Raw genomic sequence first — 20,565 nt, forward strand, 5'->3', positions numbered from 1 at the left:
AACTCTATGGTGCTACGCGGAGTTCTGAGTTCGGGCAGAAATTGCTGGCATGCCAGTTTACATTGCGTTGGGAATGCTGAGTGCATCTGTGCATTCCAAAATCGCATGGGAACGGTGCTACATGGTGCTGAAGTGTGACTGCATACTAAATCACACAATAACAGCACAACGCAGTCCGCATAGGCGCGGCCATCTTGATTTTCTGCTCTCTATTACGATTCTGGGAGTAATAATAAATTGATTGTTAATGTTTGTCAGACTCTGCCTTTATTACATTTCTACCCCTATTTTTACTTTTTACAATAGTGTGCGTCTTTGTGTTTGTGTATTTAACATTTTTGCTACATTTTTTGTGACTTTTTGACTTAGTTAATTTCCCCCTACTTTTTCCTTATTTCTTTCTTGTTTACTTTCCCTTCCTTTTCCGTCTCAGGTTATTTGATTTTCCCACCCGCCATGGCAGACAGTCAGCTCCTAAGAGACCAGCGGCGCTGCCCAGGTGTCCAGCCCTGGGCAATCTTTAGAGAGGATGAGGTGGCAGCACTATTTTTTTTGTGCAGTGCCACCTCTCCTCTTTGCTGGCAGGAGGCAGCAGGTGGGGTAGCGGCTACTCCCTGCTGGAGAGTCAGCGGTGCTGGGGGACAGTGCGCTGGTGCGTGCGACTCTGCGGGGGGTTCAGTGCACTGCTGGGTGGACATTCTCAACAGGGAGTAGGACCTGCTCCACCCACTAGGCGTTGAGATTATTTGTTGTGTTTGTGTTCTACAATGCTAACAAAAAACTAGTATAGGATGCTGGGTGCAAAGACAGAATATCGAGTAAAAAATATTGAGCTATACAAATATCGAGTCATTGATATTGTGGTTCCGAAATATCGACAGCAAGAATATCGTGGTCAAGAATATCGACTTAAGGTAAGTAATATCAATTTTAAAAATATTGAAGTGTTTAATATCATTTGGAAAAATATAGTTGTTAAAAATATCATTTTTTTAGTAATGGTATGAATTTTAGTATATACGGTATATACATGTGATGTAAGATTTTTTGAGAATTAGCAACTGTTTGAATTTTAAAAATATGTGTTACTTTTTTAGTAGTTATTAATTTTTATATTTTGGATTTTGTGTTTTTAGTTAGGTAGCGGGTTGTGGGTTTATAGGGAAATAGGGTGGGAGGCAATTTATTTATATTAAATGTATTGATTATTTTTTATTCATTAATATTTGTTTAATTGAGTGTTAGTGTTAGATGTGTAAGGTAATTTATTATTAATTAATTAATAATGTATTGTTAATTAATTTTAATGAATTCATTGGTAATTAGCTATGGTAATTATGTAATGAATTTTAGGTGTGTGTTGTGGTGTTTATAGGTGTAAAGGGTGGTAAGTAATTTATTTGTAATTGATCAATATATAATTGGATGTTAATACATTTTAATTAATTAATTGGTAATTAATTATGGTAATTGTGTAATTAATTTTAGGTGTGTGTTGTGGTGTTCATAGGCATAAAGGGTGGGAAGTAAATTTTATTTAATTAGTTACTATATAGGGGCCGATTCCGATTCGGGTCGGAAGGGCTCCAAACCATGTTTAGAGCCTTTCCGACCGAATCGGTACGTGTCGGACGGATGCCTTTCCAACCGAGCCATTCTGATTACCTCTCCGCTATCCAACACTTATCCTACTGTTGCACTCCCTGGGACTAGTTTCTGCTAGTCAGGCGCTCGCTTTGGCTGATTATTAAAGAAGCCACTGCAGACCGTTTCTTATGTCACTATGGTGAATCACCGCGTAGCGCATTCTCTCTGTGACTTTGTTTATGTGCCTCATACAGTTCAAGGTTATTTATTTAATTGAATTCACAGCAATGATGTGAAGAATGCCGCCATCTATGCATTGCAAAAAAAGGAGAGTCAGTTGGCTCATCTAGGGTGTTGAGAAATGGGAATAGAATAAAATAAAGATCATTCACTGCAATAGGTAGGTTTTGTTAACGAGATTTTGGAACATAGATTTAACGACAGTCGACTCTAGTCAAAATAAACTAGTAACACTATAGGTGATCTGTTTTAGCAACTGAATTTGCATTTCATTAAACATTTTGTGGAGATTATTAGCTGAATCACTAATCTATTTTTATTTATCTTCTTTATTTCTTTCATCAGCACCCAAGGGGAAGAAGGGGGACAACTTAGAGGGTGCAGGGCAAGCTGGTCAGCAGGTTCCGGCCACCTGCCCCACTGCCGAGGGCAGATCCCAGTAAGTTCTTTTAAGATTGTTGTGGACTTCTTAGGGTGGAGTGGACCATAGAATTTCGGGGTATATTTTGTCTATTTGAATGTTGTTGATTCGTGAGGATTCAGATAGCAGCCCAAGTAAGCTAGTATGTTCAATTAAAAAAAATCACCATGTATGTTTGTTCAGAAGGCTTTCATTTTCCTGCTTATGCCTAGCTCTGACATGGTTCAGTTCACAAGACAGTGGCCATGGTCATCATGGACCACCACCCCCTCCTCAGTGTAGTGTGATGCAGACCTATTTGTTTATTGTTACAGTACACCAGTACACCACCAGTTTCCAATGACACTGCAGCACGGCTGGTAAAAAAATAAGTATGAGGTCCCACTCGCATTGCAATTGCCACTCAACCCCATAGGTTTTTCATTGAGAGTTATTCCATGCCTGGCTTGTATAACTTTGTGAACCATCCAATCAAAAGCCCAGAGTAATATTTGAAATATACTTTCTAACTGAGCTGGAGTACTGCATTGCTGTTGTATTTAGGGCTGCATATCAGGGATCTAAAGAAAACGATGTGTAATGTTTTATTTTCTAGTAACACAGAACGTCGATAATGCTGGAGGAGATGGAGACAGCTTAGCTCTTGCAAGGGGAGAAGCAGCAGCAGGCATGGGCAGAGGTAAGTCACATATTTCTTGAAATTACTATGTACTGTGCTCACTATGCATTGCTATGGCCTCGCTCGTTGTCATAAAAAAGGACTGTGAGGTGAAACCCCCCGCCCCACATTTACCAGCCACAGCGTTGGTTAAGTTATTAGGGACTATTCTATCTGCAAATGTCACATAATGTGCTTTGATGACTTGAGGGAGACATGAAAGAACAGAAGGCAACTTAAAAGAAAGGAAATGGTACATGAGTGAAAGAGTGCGTGGGCAAGGCTTGGCATGTGCCACAATAATTCATGTGATACCATTTTGAAGTGAGTCCAGATCATATAACATGGTTTTCCATAACAGATTAATTTACACTTGTTCAGATTTTACCCATGTGATTTGAACCACCAGTGACTAAGTTAATGATGATGAATCGATGATCATTGTAGTGACCCCTCTATTATATAGAAAAAAACCTATACCCTACCTGTCTAATCCTACTCCTTGCAGTAGAGAAAATCAAGTTCCCTTTCCTTTGTTCTTACCCAGCATTTGAATTTGTTGGCAAGTGTGGTGGCAGGCGCGGCTACAGAGTAAAGAGGGAGTAAGTGCATGTTTTGATATGAAGCTTGGCATATGGGATACACAGTGACGAATGTGCCAAATAAAATCTATACAATCCATTCCTTTACCTGTAGTGTTGTCCATTACATTAATTTTCCTCAACGTCTAGTCACAGCAGGCGGGATAATATATTAATAGCTGCATTTCATACAATGGGTGTTTGGCTGACGTAGTGTCTTATTTATTATTCATTATCCTCTTTGGAGACATGGTAGAAAGAGAAATGCATTTGGCAAAGAGCAGTGCCATTGGAATTAGATAATTGTCAACCACACCTTCAGGCAGTAGCAAATTATCAGAGGCGCTGGCTAGCAATGACCGTGGCTTCATTATTTTACCACCACACACAACTTGTACTCCATAATAGTACATAATGCCGTACTCATCAATGATAAGTAATTTATTTTTCAACTGAAAGTGTCTGACTCTGTTAATTATAGTTACGTATAATGCCTTTAGATGAAAAAATAACCCCATCACTGTGATGTTATTCTGTGCCAGTCTGCCTGTTACATTTCTGCCAAACAGTCACTACTTTTTTATGTTTGGCAACATGTGTGGGTAAAATAAAACATAAAATTGGCCTTGTGATTCTCCTAATCATTATCATCACATCAAATGAACTCCAATGGCCTTAGGGGACCAGCAATGTACTGCTACTGTGCAACGCTGTTATTTAAAACAATTGTTTGAAAAGAACATTATTTAAAATTTGTCTTTTTCTTTTTTATTCAATATAGCTGCTCCTGCTGGTCCATCCGGACCACCCGAAAGGCAGGAGAGAGCGGCCCATTTGAGGTGGCAGAGACGGAGCATATCAAGCTTGAATACTGGTGGCTAGTGGTCTTCGAAGAGGTGGAGGAGGAGATCAATGCTCAGCTCCTGGACCCTAGTGCACTTGGTCCCCCTCAGCCTCCAGCCTCCCGGCCATCCCATTACCGGCGCCCCCACCAGACAACTGCTGCCACCCTCACCAGATTGACAACAGGCCATTGCTGTGCTGCATCCTGCAGTAGCTGGACATTATTGAGGGCCGGCTCACCTCAATGGAGCAGATCATGGACCAGCTCCGGACCGACATCAATAATGACCTCTTCTAACCCTTTTTTAAATATTTTGTTTTGGTGAGAGGGATTTGTTGTTTTGTTGGGGCTGGGTGGAGTGGGTGGGAAAGGAGTTGGCAGTGGGACTCTTGAGACTTTGATGAACATTTTGAGTTTTGGGGCTAGGGTCAGTTTTGTTTGGCTGAAGGGTGGGCATGTTGTTTGGTTGGAAGGGGTGAGTTGCTTTGTAAATAAATACAGGGGGGAATTTATAAACTACTTTTTAACTTTTACTTTGCACTGCTGCCTTCAAGTAGATTTACGCATCCCGTTGATGTGCTTCTTACTTAACACTAGAGACATCGTAGCACTTAGTTTAGGAGTCAAGGCTTATACCTCTCTAACTATCTTGACCATTGTAGGAAATACTGCCATGATGAGGTGACCTAGGCTATATTGTGTCAAGGTCCTAGGATGCTTGTTTTCAGCCCAGGGAGGATCTGGCCTGGCAGTTCGGGCTGGACTGTTCCCATTGGTCGCAGGGTCAAGACGGATTTACCCAGTCCTAGGATGCTAGTTTCCAGTCCAGGGAGGATCTGTCCTGGCAGTTCGGGCTAGACTGTTCCCATTGGGTGCAGGGTCAAGTCAGATTTGCATATGACTGGGTCCAAACTGGAATGGCATGGTGAGCAAAAAAACAATGAATTTAGGCCCAGACCTCTGTACTGGAGTGAATGTGTGACATTGTTCTGCATTCTGTCCATCAATTGTTCTTTTTGTTCTTTTTATATTGTGTTGAGGGTCTGAACTATCTAGATAAAACTGTAGCAGTTAATTTATTTCTTACTAAGTTAAATTACAGCCATACAAGGGGCAAGATGTACGACCATTGTGATTTGCGACTTGCAAATTGCGACAAATTTGCAAGTTGCAATTTGCGAGTCACAAATCACAATTAACCCTGGGGCAGAGCTGGTGGAGCGGGACTATGCAGAGGTCCATGAAGTTGGGATCCAACTCTGTGAAACTCTGCTTTGCCGCTCGCCTCCACCCCCAGTAAGAAATTAAATAAAAAGACATTAAAGGGAAAATAATAAATATTTACCTTGACTGCAGCGTCCCCGGGTTGCCATCCTCCTGTTCCTCGCGTTTCACGGTGATCTGCGCATGTGCGCGCGCGTGCGCATTCCTTGTGAGAAAAGTCTATGCGCGGCCGCGAGCGCATGCGCAGATCTCTGCGAAACGGGTGGAAGAGGAGGACGGCAGCCCAAGGACACCGCAATCAAGGTAAGTCTTTATTATTTTCCATTTAATGCTTTTTTTATTTAATTCTTACTGGGGGGTGGAGGCTGGGGCTGGTCAACTCCGCTCATCAGCGGAGTGTGTGGAAAGTTGCCTACTCTGCATTCTCTGTGGAACGTGGAGTAAGCAAATCTATGCATACTCTGTGGGCACTACTATTAATAGGCAATTGAGTAGCTATCGTAAAACCAATTCCATCTTGGATCCCTCGCAATCAGGGTGCCGCCCGGGTTTCAGAACGGAGACTACCTTACTAGCCGTGACGGACTCCCTGAGGATGACTGTAGATGCAGGGGGATCAGCTATACTGATTCTTCTTGACCTCTCCGCGGCCTTTGATACCATCTCCCGCACCAGGCTCGCAGGGAGGTTAATTTCCTATGGCATCCAGGGTGTAGCCCTTAAATGGCTTCAGAACTTCCTGGCCGACAGATCCCAAACAGTCATCTTGGGCCCTTTTCATTCGGAGAAAATCCTACTGGACAAGAGTGTTCCTCAGGGCTCCTGCCTTAGCCCAACTCTTTTAAACATTTATATGGCGCCGTTGGCTAAGGCAGTAGAAGTCTTGAGTTTTGAAACAATCTCATATGCTTACGATAACCAGCTGCTGTTCAACATCGGCCCAAACCCAGAATCTGACAAGCACCGTTTTTCCAAGGGTATACTGGCAATATCCAACTGGATGACTAGCAACTGCCTCTAGTTGAACCCTGGAAAAACGGAAGTCATGTTACTGGGAAATGCTTCGTCAGTTTGGTCCAATGGATGGTGGCCTTCGCAGCTGGGTGTCCCCCATATCCCCAAGCAGAGTGTCAAAAACCTGGGTGTAAAGCTAGATTGATCACTATCAATGCAGGACCATGTAGCATGTACCACAGGTTCGTGCTATTATAGTCTTAGACTACTTCGCAAAATCCTTCCGTATATACAGACCGACCATCGCAGAACATTGATCCAAGTGATGGTGATCAGCCGTTTGGACTACGGAAATGTCTTATTGGCCGAGGTGGGTGTGACACTATTAAATAAACTACAGGTCATCCAAAATACCGCTGCCAGAATGATCTTAAATATGTCTGCAGGCTCCCCGTCTCTGCCTTTGTTAGAAGACTTACACTGGTTACCGATAAAAAAAAGATCCATCTTTAACATTTGCTGTCTGTCATTTATTGCTTTAAATGGCCGAGGCCCGCTTTATCTACACAAGAAACTGAAAAAACGCATTCCTGGCCGTCTTTTGAGATCAGACTCCCTGCAGTTGCTCCATATCCCTCGCATCCTTCTTAAACGGACAGGAGGCATGGCCTTTTCCTATCTGGCGCCCAAATACTGGAACAGCCTGCCTAAGGCCCTGTTGGATATCCCGTCTTAAGGAACCTTCAGGAAACAACTAAAAGCCTTCCTGTATTAGACTACCATAGCTCAGCCCCCGCTACCAGTGATGTTTCTCTAGGCATGGCCGAGATGCCCCAGGGTGAATCGCGCGCTATAAAAGAGTAAATAACATAACATAACACCCATGGTTAATCACTAGTACATCAGTGTCTGTGACACTGTTTGCAATTCCCAATGGGGTCGCAAATTACTTGCTTCATCGATATTAATGAGGCACTCACAATTTGCGACCCCATTGGGAATGATTGCCCTCCCAGGTATGATGGCCTGATGGGCTCACAGACCTCCTTCAATGGGTTTGATTTTAAATAAGGCAGTTTTTTTAAATGCAGCCCGCCTTCCTTAAAGGAAAATGGGATGCATTAAAAAAAAGAAAAATTAAACATTTTCATTTCATTTTTTAAGGGAAGGTTGTGGTACCTGGGACCACTTCCTGCCCCTAAAAAATATTTTCCTCTGCATTCACAAAGGGGAAGGGGTCCCCTGAGGACCCCCTCCCTTTTTCAAGTGTTTTACCACCCTTCTGAGAAGGATGGTAAACTGTGACTGTTTTGCGACAGCAATTGTGGTCGCAAAACAGTCATATATAGGGCTCAGACTCATTATTAGGAAGAGAAGCCCTCGGGACACCCCTTCCTAATAGCAAGACGCTAATCCTATTTAGCGACTCGCAAATAGGGTTAAGACTTGGCCCTTTTGTATTTTGCATGCCCAAACTGGTCACAAACCCATTTGCACATGTAAAATAGGTTTGTACATCTGGCCCTTGTTGTTTTACCTGAATATAAGGGCAGCAATAATAGGGGAGGCATTAAAACTTCACAAGGAAGATCCCACTTCCAGTGAGATCCAACTGTCGGATAGTTCTAAATGATTGATTGATGATTATCTATTGTAGGCAACCAAATGAAAGTAGAAAGACTGAGTAAGTGGGTTATATATATTTATCAAAGATTTACAAACAGTTGACACCACCTGAGTAGTATGTGATGGTGATGAAACAATGAGAATGCCTGATTGTGCTAAAGTAGAAAAAATAGCAATACTAGTAAGTTTTGGCTAATGTGGATGATGATGCTGACGACTGATGTTCTTTATTCTATATCTAAAAAACTATGGATCATTGTTAATGCGTAAGTTGGTAATGGGCTGGTGTGGGCTACTGCTTTGAAGATTCTACAGTAAGTTGGTATTGCTTTCACCACATCTGCCCCACCAAGTTTGTGATCTATTGATGGTGAAATTTTAAGCCACAGCTCAATATATCACACAGCTCGGGGTAGAGGGTTAGTGTTTTGATGAATGGATGGGTAGTGGGATTTTGGGAAAGGTTTGACAAAGACAAACACTACAACACAAGGCCAACATACATCTTGGCAATGAGCAGCAGCACTACATTTACCATCAATCTGTTTTTAGAGCGAAACAAAGGAATGAGTATGACAGAGTACTTATACATGCATTGCAAACAGTCCTTATGCCCTGGGCCGAGACCCAATTTACCATATATACAAATGCTCTGTCTTCTAGGTTAGGGAGGGAACCCAGTAGGTTAGGGAGGGAACCTACCCACCCACTGTTCTTAGTTAATATGATGGCTAAAGAAAAAACTATACTGTATTGCAAAATTTTGTGGTGCTTCTACATTTGCCTCTGGAATCTCCACTCCTTGTTGCCTCTCTGCACTGTTACGGTAAGTAAGCAGGAGTGTTGTTGAGCTCATCTAGCTTTTGCCTTTCGTTCATGAAGGTGACCAGAAGAAGGCCTGTGGATTGTAAATGAGAAAATTTATTTTAAAGTCAAGGAGAAGGACAGAAGGATGGTAAGCTTCAAGAAGATTTTATCAAGATAAGCTGACTCAGAGGCAGAGAAAAACAAGAGGGGGCATCCAGAGTTCTACTTTTACCATCAGTCCAATACACACACACACACACACACACACACACACACACACACACAAAGCAGCATTTCTCAAACACACCTCTCTCTTTTTCAAATAGCTGAGTAGTACTAGGCCTCAGACTCTTGGTTTACCTTTGAACTGAAGCCGATACTCAATAACTTCTTGCTGTGTGTTGATGAGGTAGTCCTGCAGTTCCCAGTCCCACCCTGAGTTCTTCTTCCATGATACTCCTCCAGTCTAAAGTGAGTCAGAGTAACCCAGTACCAGTCCAGAGCCAGACCACTCCTCATCATCTTACTGAAATCGTGAGGACCAGAGCAAGGTAGACATGGAGTGAAGTGCACTGCGGTTGAAGAACAAGTAGAGAATGAAACTAAATTGCAGTATTTTGCATAGGTATTTGCTAACTAAAATGACTGTTCTTTTGTCTGAAGAACCAGAAAGAAAGGAGAGCACCCCTGCTAATAATTAAATCTGACTAAGTGTGAAAGGGCTGATCATGGAAATGTAATAGGCGTCCAACACTCAAGACCCAAACAATACAAATCATAATCAATTTCCCATATTACTGTTCAACAAAACACATTGTCCCTGAGTATCTAGTACCACATGAATCATCAATCAACTTATATCATCACTCATGCAATCAGTCACTCACCAGTGCAATAGTTGAACCTACCGCATCCAATCCAAGGGAAGCACGGGTAGTTCAGGTATTGTGTATTCAATCATCTTTGATACAGGTAGCGCATTAGAATTTGGTGTTGGCAAGCAGTCCTGTACATAATAAATGATTTTATGGGGCAGCCGCTCTAGTACTAAGTGATGCAAAAAGGGATAGGCATTAGGCGATAGGCATGCAAGAGGGGTTGGCATTGTCTCCAATGTCATGAAGGAATGTCATGAAGAAATTGCGGATGGTTCTTCAATGCACTCCAGCAATATATATGTGACGCATAAAAATTGTGGGGCTGCATAGATCTGACACAAAAGTAATAATGTTCCCCTAACTAATTGTTTAGAGTTTATTGTGCAAAGAAAATCCTAAGTCCAACTAGAAAACTTGAAACATTCTATGGGGGCACTGGTATACTAAGTCTGGGAAGTAGAGCTGATCCTCAAACTCAGGTATTTCACCCAGAATTTGGCAAGATGACACATTTGATTTAATTTCGGACCAATCACCCTCTTCCTCCGCCTGTGCTGCTGTTTCAGCAACGGTGTAATTGTGTGGTATAAAATGTTGGTTCATTTTGATCATAGTCAATCTCTCCACATTTTGAGGCAAGACACTGGTCCTTCTTACTGTGACAACCACACCAGCTGCACTGAACACACATTCAGCAAACACCCTGGTGACAGGACAAGCAAGATACTTTATTGCCACCCTGCTAGACTCTGACTATTGGTGCATCTTCACATACCAATACATCAATGGATTTTGATCCAGATAGACCTCTTTTAGATCATCAAATACTCCTGGAACATCCTGTGGATGTTCATTGGTGCAGCCACTTGCCCTACCTGTTTTGCCATTGCCTCTGCACTGGACTTGAGCCCTGCCAATTGAAACCAATACAATGAAGAGGTTGGGTCCAGTCCTTCTTTTGCTGTTGTTGCCATTGTTCTGGTTGGTGGTTTTGTTGGCTGCTGTGAGGCAACACTGCCCTTTCTGTAATTTGAATGCAGCACCCCAGCCTTTCTTCTTCCAAATCTCCAGCTTGCTCTCCAAAACATCTCTTGTATTTTAAAACATCCCCTTCAGAAAAAGGGATGAAAGTGGGCAGAGTTTTTTTGTACCATGGATAAAGTAGTGTGGCATATATGCACTCTTTGGACTTGATGATGTCCTGTTGCAGCCTTATATTAGAAGCCAAGCGCAGGACTAGGCTCTCAACCAAGACATGGACTTCTGTGTTTTCATTCACGCCTGCAGGGGTGAGCTTTTCAGATGCCTTCTTTACCTGGTCTTGTAGAATATGCAGCAATGGGGTAGCTTGGCCCATGGTACTGTCCTCCTTGCTAACTTCCCACGTGATAACCTCAAAACTGAGCAGCATCTGTGTCAGGCATTTGACTAGGCCCCATTTGTTGCATCCATGGTCATAGCTTTACCACCTGCATCCCCTCCTTCTTGAATGACATAGTCATCGATATGTTTGTACTGCTCAAATAGAATTTGCCAAATATAAAAGATGGGAGTTCCAACATGTTGGCACTTCCTGTATCAGGGCTTTGACTGGTGCTCTATTATTACGCTGAATAATCTGCAGTTGCTTCAGGGCTCTAAAAGAATTTCTGAAACGTTGTGCAGATTCTTCCGCAGGTGGTCAGTATGTTGCTGACTATGTCTTTCTTTGAGGGAGTCTTGCACCACCAGGTTGTTTACAGCTGTATGTGTTTTCTCCATCATGAACATGGCCACTGTTGCATGCCACTGAATGCTCCTAAAGCTTCTTTCAGGGCCAACACTTGAAGATATATTTTGCTTTATCCCCTGCAACAGAGATCCAGTGTGCAGTGATGCATATGTAATTAGTCGCCTCGCAATTGGTCCTCATGTTTGTCATCAGGTGAATGGTGTGCACAACACTTTGCTTCACAGCTTCTCCAACCAACTGCAGCACATCATGATGCAGCGCTGGAACAACCACTCTGGCAAAATAGGTCCTACTTGGTACCTTACATTTTAGGCAAATGGCTGCCACAAATTCTAAATATCCCAAAACTTCCACAAATGAAAAAGGGAGGAGGTCCACCTCTAAAAATTTTGCCAACTTCCTATTGTACAAATGTGCTACGGGGTGGGTTCCCTCGTAGGGCTCCTCCTGCCTAAACATGCTTGCAATAGTAGCCTGGATTTTCTTCTTTTCTTGGAGCACTGGCACAGGCATATTTTGAGAAGTAGATACTAGTGGAAGACTCAATGTGCATCATGGTGGTTGGGCAGTCACTATATGCCATGGTGTCTCCATCATCTCACTCTGAGTCTTCTTGTGCCATTGTAAAGTTGCTAAGGGGGGAGAATCCTCCGGTGAATATGGGAGCTGGTAGCAGTGCTAACTGTGCCACATCCCTCGGAGCTGGTAGAATAGCAATGTCAGATTCCTCTGTGTCACCTTCCACCATTGTTACCTTTTCATCGTCAGACTCATTTTCATCTTCCTTCCATAAGTCTAAGCCTTTATGGAATTTTTATTGTCTCTTGCCTCTCCTGTTGTCTCCTGGTCTCTGTTGGGATTCACTCCATGTCCCTATCATTATCATCAAAAGTGTTGCTGCTTGAAGAAGAAGGTGCTGCAGTACACTTCCTCTTCCTTGCTGGAGTTGTGGGAGCTAATGATACTATAAGAGAAGGTTCAACTTCTTGCTTCGAAGGAAGCACAATCTCCTGTTCAGCTCCAACAGCAGAAAAATCCATTGCTGACTGCGGCTGCTGTCCACTTTGCTGTGTTTCCTGAAAAGATTGTGTACTACTTTGCGAAAGGGACAAGTCAAATTCAATATCGCTACTCGTTGGCATCGACATGATTGCACTGGCTGCCTCACTGTCAGACATGGTCCTGGGCTTTGGTTGGGGAGGTTGGGGAGATGGTGCAGTAGATGGAGGAGTGCTGCATCCAGCTTGCTCGCTGGAGGCCTGTGCGGCAGGCACAACTTTCCAGAAACAGGTTTCAGTCAGCATGCCAGTGGTGGAAATCTGTATCTTCTGCTCCCCACTAGCCACTTTCTTGGCTGCACCTTTATTTGGGGTCATCTTGAAGCTGCATGGTGACAGTGGCACTTAGCTTCACAAATGTGTTGCGTAGTCAGTCATGCATCACATTGTGCACAAACCTTCTGTCTGGAAGTATTTTGGATGATGTCTCTTCTCTTGTGAACCTAAAAGCTAGACTACCAGACTCAAGGTGGTCCCCTGATGGCCCTAAACCCACTGGGGCAGTCATACCACCCTGGGACCACCACATCCACTTCAACTGACAGAGAACCGCCATTACCTGGCAGTTGCACAGCAGTCCTAAGGCCGCAAAATGTTTGGCAAGACTGCTGCAGCCCAATTAGGCATATTATGAATTTCCTTACCGCCGCACCATGAAAATGGTGGTGGTGGGATAACAAAGGGTGCCATACACGGCCTCCTTGTGCCTCACCCCATGTGGATGCACACAGGGGGGCACAACATGTGCCCCCCCATTGTGCCTGCACACCAATACTTGCACGGCATAGACTGGAGCAGTTTGTGCCGTTCAGGTACCACCTTTGATGTTCCCATTGCAGTGCCTATTTCATAGGCACTGGCACAGGCATCTTTTGAGAAGTAGATACTAGTGGAAGACGCAATATGCTGTGGGAACGCCAAAGACCCACCCAACAGACAAGAGAAAACTCCTGATCTGGCGGGCGGTTCCTACATGGGATGGTGGTGCGACAGAAATATTTTTTACAGTATCTGGCAAACATTTCTATCTAGCTTTAGTGAATGTATACTTGGCAATGAAGTATGAGAAAAGATTTAGGCACAATTTTAATGTCATATGATGCTATTGAACATAGAATTTGCAGAATACAATAACTGATTTTTTTTTTTCTATTTGTGATAGCTCGTCATATATTGCTACTTTTCTTGGCTGTGACATTAGTGTATACTGTATATATTTTAATAAATATTAGTATATTAAATAAACAATAAAAAAAGACTTCATGCATGTGCATGTTAACAAAAGAAACGCCACAGTGTAGTTTTGAGAGCTATATACGCCGTGCTTATGCAGAAATTTTTGTGGGTGATGTGGAAGCTTGGCTAGAGTACATTATGCATTTAATCTTTTTTACTTATACATTACAGTGACATCAATACGGTTTCTCTTACATTTGACTCATCCACGGGACTGAAACAAAACATATCCAATTTAATATTAATTGATTTAGCATGCTCTAGAAGAGTGATAGATCTTCTATTGTTTGATTTTTAATGCAGACAAAAGGGCTAAACTAGTGCCAAATGTACAAATGTTTTTCGAGATTTCAAATGGCCCGAATCACAGAATCAGTCTATTTGCAACTGCAATAATGCTTTTTTTGATGCACAAAAGTCAAATTGTGAATTAGTAACGTGTTACTGAATCACAATTTATTTTTGTGATTCAATATTTGGAAGGGGCATGTTTAGGACGTCCCTTTCAAATAACGATTTATATTGGTATTAATGATTTGAAACGTAATTTCGGTGACAAAATATTAATATTTTACTGACACCTCAAAGGAGGTGATAGCTCATTCGCAAATGGGAAGGGGACCCCTTCCCCTTTGAGAATGGTCCATGTTATATTTTTTAAGAGTGGGCAGTGGTACTGCCCCAGGGAAACCCTCCTTGAACCCAAATCCAAACAACCACAAGACAGGCTTATATGTGTTACCATATTCACTCCAGCATCTAATGCCATCAAAAAAAGTCTGTTAAAACACTGGCCGGTGTTAAACGCTGGCCCGCTTAATCTTGAGTGTCCAATGTTTGCCTTTAAGAGGGCCAAGAACATAAAAGACCACTTAGTACGTGCTTCCCTCCCACAACAACCAGTAAAGGCCACACTCAATGATCCATGGGGCCTTCCAACTCTCTCAGGGCATGCCAAATGTGGCAGCTGCATCTGCTGCGATTCAACCATAGAAGGAAAATGCTTTGAATATGGTGACATTAAATTTCAAAGAAAATATTTTTCTAACTGCAATTCGTCCAATGTGGTATATGCAATTTTATGTCCCTGTAAACTCATCTACGTAGTTCAAACAAGCCAGAAGATCAAACTAAGGATTAGACAACACCGGAGTCGGATACACTGCAAGACAGCCAATGCCCCGCTTGTGGATCACTATACTGAAAAAGGACACAATGAGAGAGATCTTACGTGGACTGTCATAACCATGATAAAACCCCCACCTAGGGGAGCTGATGTCTCAACGTTACTAAATAAGGAGGAACTACACTGGATTCTGAGGACTAATAGCATCAGGAATGGACTCAATCGTATTGAGGACTGGACCTCCTTGCTATAATAGACAATCAGTGATATTCCTTCCAAGACAGAAACTGGATATAAATGATACATGTGACTCAATGTGTTGTACATAATCATGCTAGAAATTTGCATAATCTATGTCACTTGTGCCGTTTACACACCACCAGTTCACCACTTTTTGTCACACACACAGGCAGCACCTTAGTTATTATCACTGTTTCCCACTCCTCTCTGATGTTCTAAGATGGACGCCACCGTAGAAGGCTACACGAGCACAACAATTTGCCGTTCCAAGATGGCCACCGCCCCTGGACCTCGAGGCTGTTAGTCCCTTGCCTCTTTCCATCACCCACCATTTCTGGCTCCAAAGTCATAAAGTAACTTGGAGACTCTGCTTCACCTCACACGCTACCCAGCGCCAGCAGGAGCCCCCGTGCCCTGACTTTCCGCCGGTATTCAAGTAAGTAACCAAAACTCTGGCAGACCGTGTTCGCGACCAGCCCCTTTGGGTTAAAATTTGAGACTTAATCTGATAATTGAATGCTTTGTATTTTAGGAGGTGCAACCCGGCACCTAGCGGAATTGTTACTTAACCAAAAGCCTCAAGAGCGATCCGGCACTGACATATATTGATATCAGGAATTAAACCATACAAGGAAGGCCCATAGCCTATTGACAGTAAATGACTTTTCACTGCGCCGATTTGAGCACCCCTCGTTTTTAAAATCACATCTGAATGCCGGTTTTAATATAGACTGTTTGTCACCGCAGATTTAGCGGCTGTCAGCCCCCGTTACGGATCTACTGGGCCGTATTACAAGCGTGTCATTACCGTTGAACCTTGTTCATCCTTCAAACGTAAGAAATGTTTTAACAACACTGTTTTACTTTGGGCAATCTGTACCGAACCGCTAAATAAATAATGGTCAACACCAGCAACGTAATGCTAATGCTTGCTTCCAGAAATGAAAGCCACAATTTAAATTCAACGGCACTATCGTTTTTTTTTAAATTCACCGCACGTGCATCGCGTTGCCTGACACCACCCCTTGTGATTCACATCCCTTGAACAACTATGATACGCCTATATCCCAATAGTTCCTCCCCATTTTTGTAGTTTCATCCATCGCCGTTTTTTCAACTTAAACCACTGCGCCTTCAACCTTCACTGACATTGACGTTTTAACACCTTAAACCACTGCGCCTTCAACCTTCACTGACATCTCAGGCACAAGCCGCATGAGTACTGTGCGACTAGACTCTAGTCCTGAAGCGGATGTCCTCTTCTTTGTGTCACACATCAATTCACCCTCACAGAAGTCACCAACCAAATGCCTAGCAGTTTAGTTTTACTTATCTCTATTTTTTGTATTTTTCTCCCCCCTTTTATTCCCTTGTAAATGTTGATACAGTAATGCGATATAGGAAAAATATGTGAATAAGCTTAAGACAACAATGAACTATCCCTTGTCCTGAAGATGATGCTTTATGTTGTTGTGAATAGCATCGAAACGTCGTCGACACTAAAAGCACCATATGCAATATGATTTTATAATATTGTAATGATCGATGGTGTGAAAATGGATATTTAAGTCTGTCATAGTGATTACAAACAAACAGACACATCTTATACCCTGCCTTTGGCCATTCTGTTTTTCGTTGGTTTGTCTTGTGTTCTGTGGGTCACGGCTGTGGCCACTTGTCATTTAATGTTTTGAATCACAATCAACTGAACTTATATAAAAATTAATTCTTGTCCGGCTGGACGAAAGACATACGATCTATTTAAGCATATGATTATTGTGGTTGTCCATTTTTCCTTCCAAAATAGGGACCACTGTTCTCTAAAACTTGCATCTTCAACAGCACTGCCCTGCAGAGGCCACTCTCACATCCCACTACCCGAATCCGGCAGGACTTCCAGTCTGGAGCTCTCCTCAGCGTGTGCAGGTAGGCGTCCTGTCACAGTGTGACACGCTCACTCCTCCTTTGGACGATGTCACTATCCCTGTCTCACCTTCTTCTACCCCGTGCCCTCCTGCCAACTATACCCCACTCACACCACCTCCTTCTAGCCCTGTCACACCCATCTCTCTCTTGCCCCCTCACACCCTCCGCTTGCTGTCAGTCATGCCTCCCTCCCTCTACTTCCTCACATGCCCTCCTCTTATTCTGGGATCTCCTGTCCGGGCTCCTTAGGCCTGTTATGGGGGTCTCTCCCTAGGACTCACATTATTCAAATGTATGCATCCTGTCTAACCTGTCTAACCAACCTGGACTTGGAGCACTCACTTTCATCTATCTTATTAGGCGCTGCGTCCCATCACATGGTAATTGCACGTGGTCATCACGCATGGCGGGGAAATACTTCCCACATAGGATAAAGAACAAAGACAAAACCCTTCCAACCATATCCCATACATGGCTTAGTTTCTGCCCATGTAGATGAGTGCTTCAGTGCCCCAAATAAGGGTATTAGGTTCTATATATAGGGGAGAGGATGTAGCCTTACAGCTAGAATGGTCGACCTCGAAGCTGATGAACCGGGTTCGAGTCTCAGCAACGACGCTCAACATCCTGTGATTCTAGGCAAATCACTTAATTTCACTGTGCCTAACAAAAACACAAATACATGTGTCCATCTGTAACAAAACTGGTGCTCAGGTAAAGGGCTCTGATACCTGATATCCTCGGGGCTAGTTTGCGCTATATTAAACTCTAAAAAAAAAAATGTATATATTATATATATAACTGTTAATATACAGGAACACTGGGGCTCTTCATCTGCGTTCCCTGTGGTTGTGTTTGTCGGATCCATGGGGCTCCTTAGGTCGCTGAGTCCTGGCCTCCTTTTCTAGGGTTCCTCTAGGCTTCTGTTTTGGAGCCCCAGGGGCACTTCTTCTGGGTACCTTTGGCTCCTACTGCTGGGTCTTTAAATCTCATGTTCTGTGGTGCCCTCTGTTCTTCCTCTCTGGAGTCCTCCTGTATGTTTCTATTTCGAGGTCCCACTGCACACCTCTTCAACAGCCTGTGTGTTCTTATTGTAGGTCCCCTGTCTGCTACACGTCTTCGGTTCCCAACATATTCACTTGTGTAATGGTTATCTGTTAAATACCCTTAGGTAGAACACTGGTTGAACCTTCATAATTCCAACATGTTTTGGGGGGCGGTCCTTCTAGCCTGGATGACAGGGGTAGAGAGAGATGGTAGTAAAAGGGAGGGGGCAGCATTTTTCAATTCTCGCCTAGGGCGGCAAAACACATAGAAACGGCCCTGTACCCAGACCCATACTCCTATGCACAGATGTAGATTTACCACTTTCCATGTATAGTCTAATTCTGCCTTGTAGAAAGACAGCACAGCTGTACAATTGCACTTTTTGTATTTCGTCTTGGGGAGAATATTTTTCATTGAAGAGAAACCTCTTCCCATGCACCTACACAATGGGACTGATGTACAAAGCCATGCTGCAGTTGCAAAGTCACAGGTTTTGCGACCGCAAAATGGCTTTTTGTTAAGTAAAAACCCCATTTTACAATTCAGAAACACTTTACTGAGTTGCAAAAAGGGTTTAGAAACCCCTAACAAATCAAATCGCATGTTTAGGGTGTCAATTCCTAATAGCTATTCATCAAGGTATGTATCAGTATTTTTGAAATGTTACCAACATCTCAAAGGAGGTATATTGTTTACCCAGTCGCAAATGGGAGGAGCTCCCCCTGGAACCTCTTACGCTTTGTGAATGTTAATAAAGGTTTGTTGTAGAGTTGGGACAAGACCACTGCCAACTCTCAAATAAACAAAAACCCTTTTCTTTTTAAATGCAGCACCATTTCGTTGAAGGAGACGTGCATTCATATTAATTAAAAGTTAACAACAGTATTTGTTTCTATTTTATGAATGTAACGGATTTTGTTTTAATTTTTAATCATTTCATTTCAGCAGACATACACATTTTTAATGATTCCATTATCAAGAATTCTAGAAAACTAGTGGCAGACTTAATAACTTTTCTCTCAATGTATTTGGTCGATGCACTGTGTCACCTGAAAGAGACAGCAGAACACCACCATTGCTAATAAATGATGGCACTGTTTTTCTCTCTCCCTGTTCTGGCTCACTTAAGGATGCTATGCGCCAATGGTCACCTCCATGGACCAATGTGCAAGGGTGAGCGATTGATGTCAAGCATAGGTTTTGTACTGAAAGGGCATCCTTTCATTATAGAATACTATGCTTAGACATAGTTTAATAATGTCCCCACTTTGTATGTGTGCTGTCCAGGGCAGTACACGGGCAAAATTGGAAAAGATTGGAGATGTTAACCCATTTCTTTAAATTCACACCAACTGCAAAGAGTTGTTATTTGTTGGTGCAGAGCCCCGTCTACAAATGTTGGTAGATAGCATTCTACGTCAGAAACTCACTGTGGTTGCATGGGAACCTTCATGTACCCCCCATGCTATGTCCCCTTGATGTAAACCAATGCAAGGTAGACCTAGCGCTAGGTTGTGTTACTTTAGGGCTACCTCCTAGTTGTTTTGAGCTTGAAAGTGAATCCCAAATCAACGTTGTGTGGCAGTTTGCAATCATTTTGCGTAGCTAACTGAGCAAAAAAAAAATGTGTGAAACTGCCCCCAGTGTGTACTGTTGTCAATGACAGTTTCTAACTAAACGTTGAAGTGGGAAAACCTGCTTCGACTCAGGGAAAAAAATCAACTGCGAAGTGGGCAGTCATCTTTTCTTGTGTGCAGACACCATCTCGAAGGAGGCTGGGATACGGTATGAGCATGATTTAAGGATTCATTTTAGAAGAATAGGCCCACTAAAAAATAATGGCCACGTACTTTGTCTTGACCATGCGTCTTAGGAACCAGAACATAATGAAATGCAGGATAGAAATGTGGCTGTTATTTTTTTTTATGAAGTGTCATCGGAATGGGCGCACTTCTTGAAAACAGACTGCAAGGCACAGTTTATTGCAAATAGTGGCTCTGACTGAATGTAGTCATAAGCTAGAGGGCAAACGATCAATGTAATTTTCATAGTCTTGGAAAGTCGTTGTTTTCCCCGTACATGCAAGGAAAAGGAATGTTGAAAGGCCGCAGAATTATTTTCAATTGGAAAGAGTGAAATTGTGTGCTCATATAATCGCATATTTTTGATAATGCTCACAAATATTGGATTGTAAATGGTTTCCCTTCCATTAATAATGCAGAGGTCTCAAAGGTACGGGCAGAAATGGGGACAAAGACGTTGGTGTAAGCTGTTTATATTTTCTTCTAATAGTAAAAATCAAGCTAGCAAAATGACCTTAAACTTACAGCTAAGAAGTTGAAATAAAACTCAACGAAATTCTGAGGAGCAGTTTGACTTC

Source organism: Lissotriton vulgaris, chromosome 3_1, assembly GCF_964263255.1.
Source record: "Lissotriton vulgaris chromosome 3_1, aLisVul1.2, whole genome shotgun sequence".
In the NCBI taxonomy this organism is placed as follows: Eukaryota; Metazoa; Chordata; class Amphibia; order Caudata; family Salamandridae; genus Lissotriton; species Lissotriton vulgaris.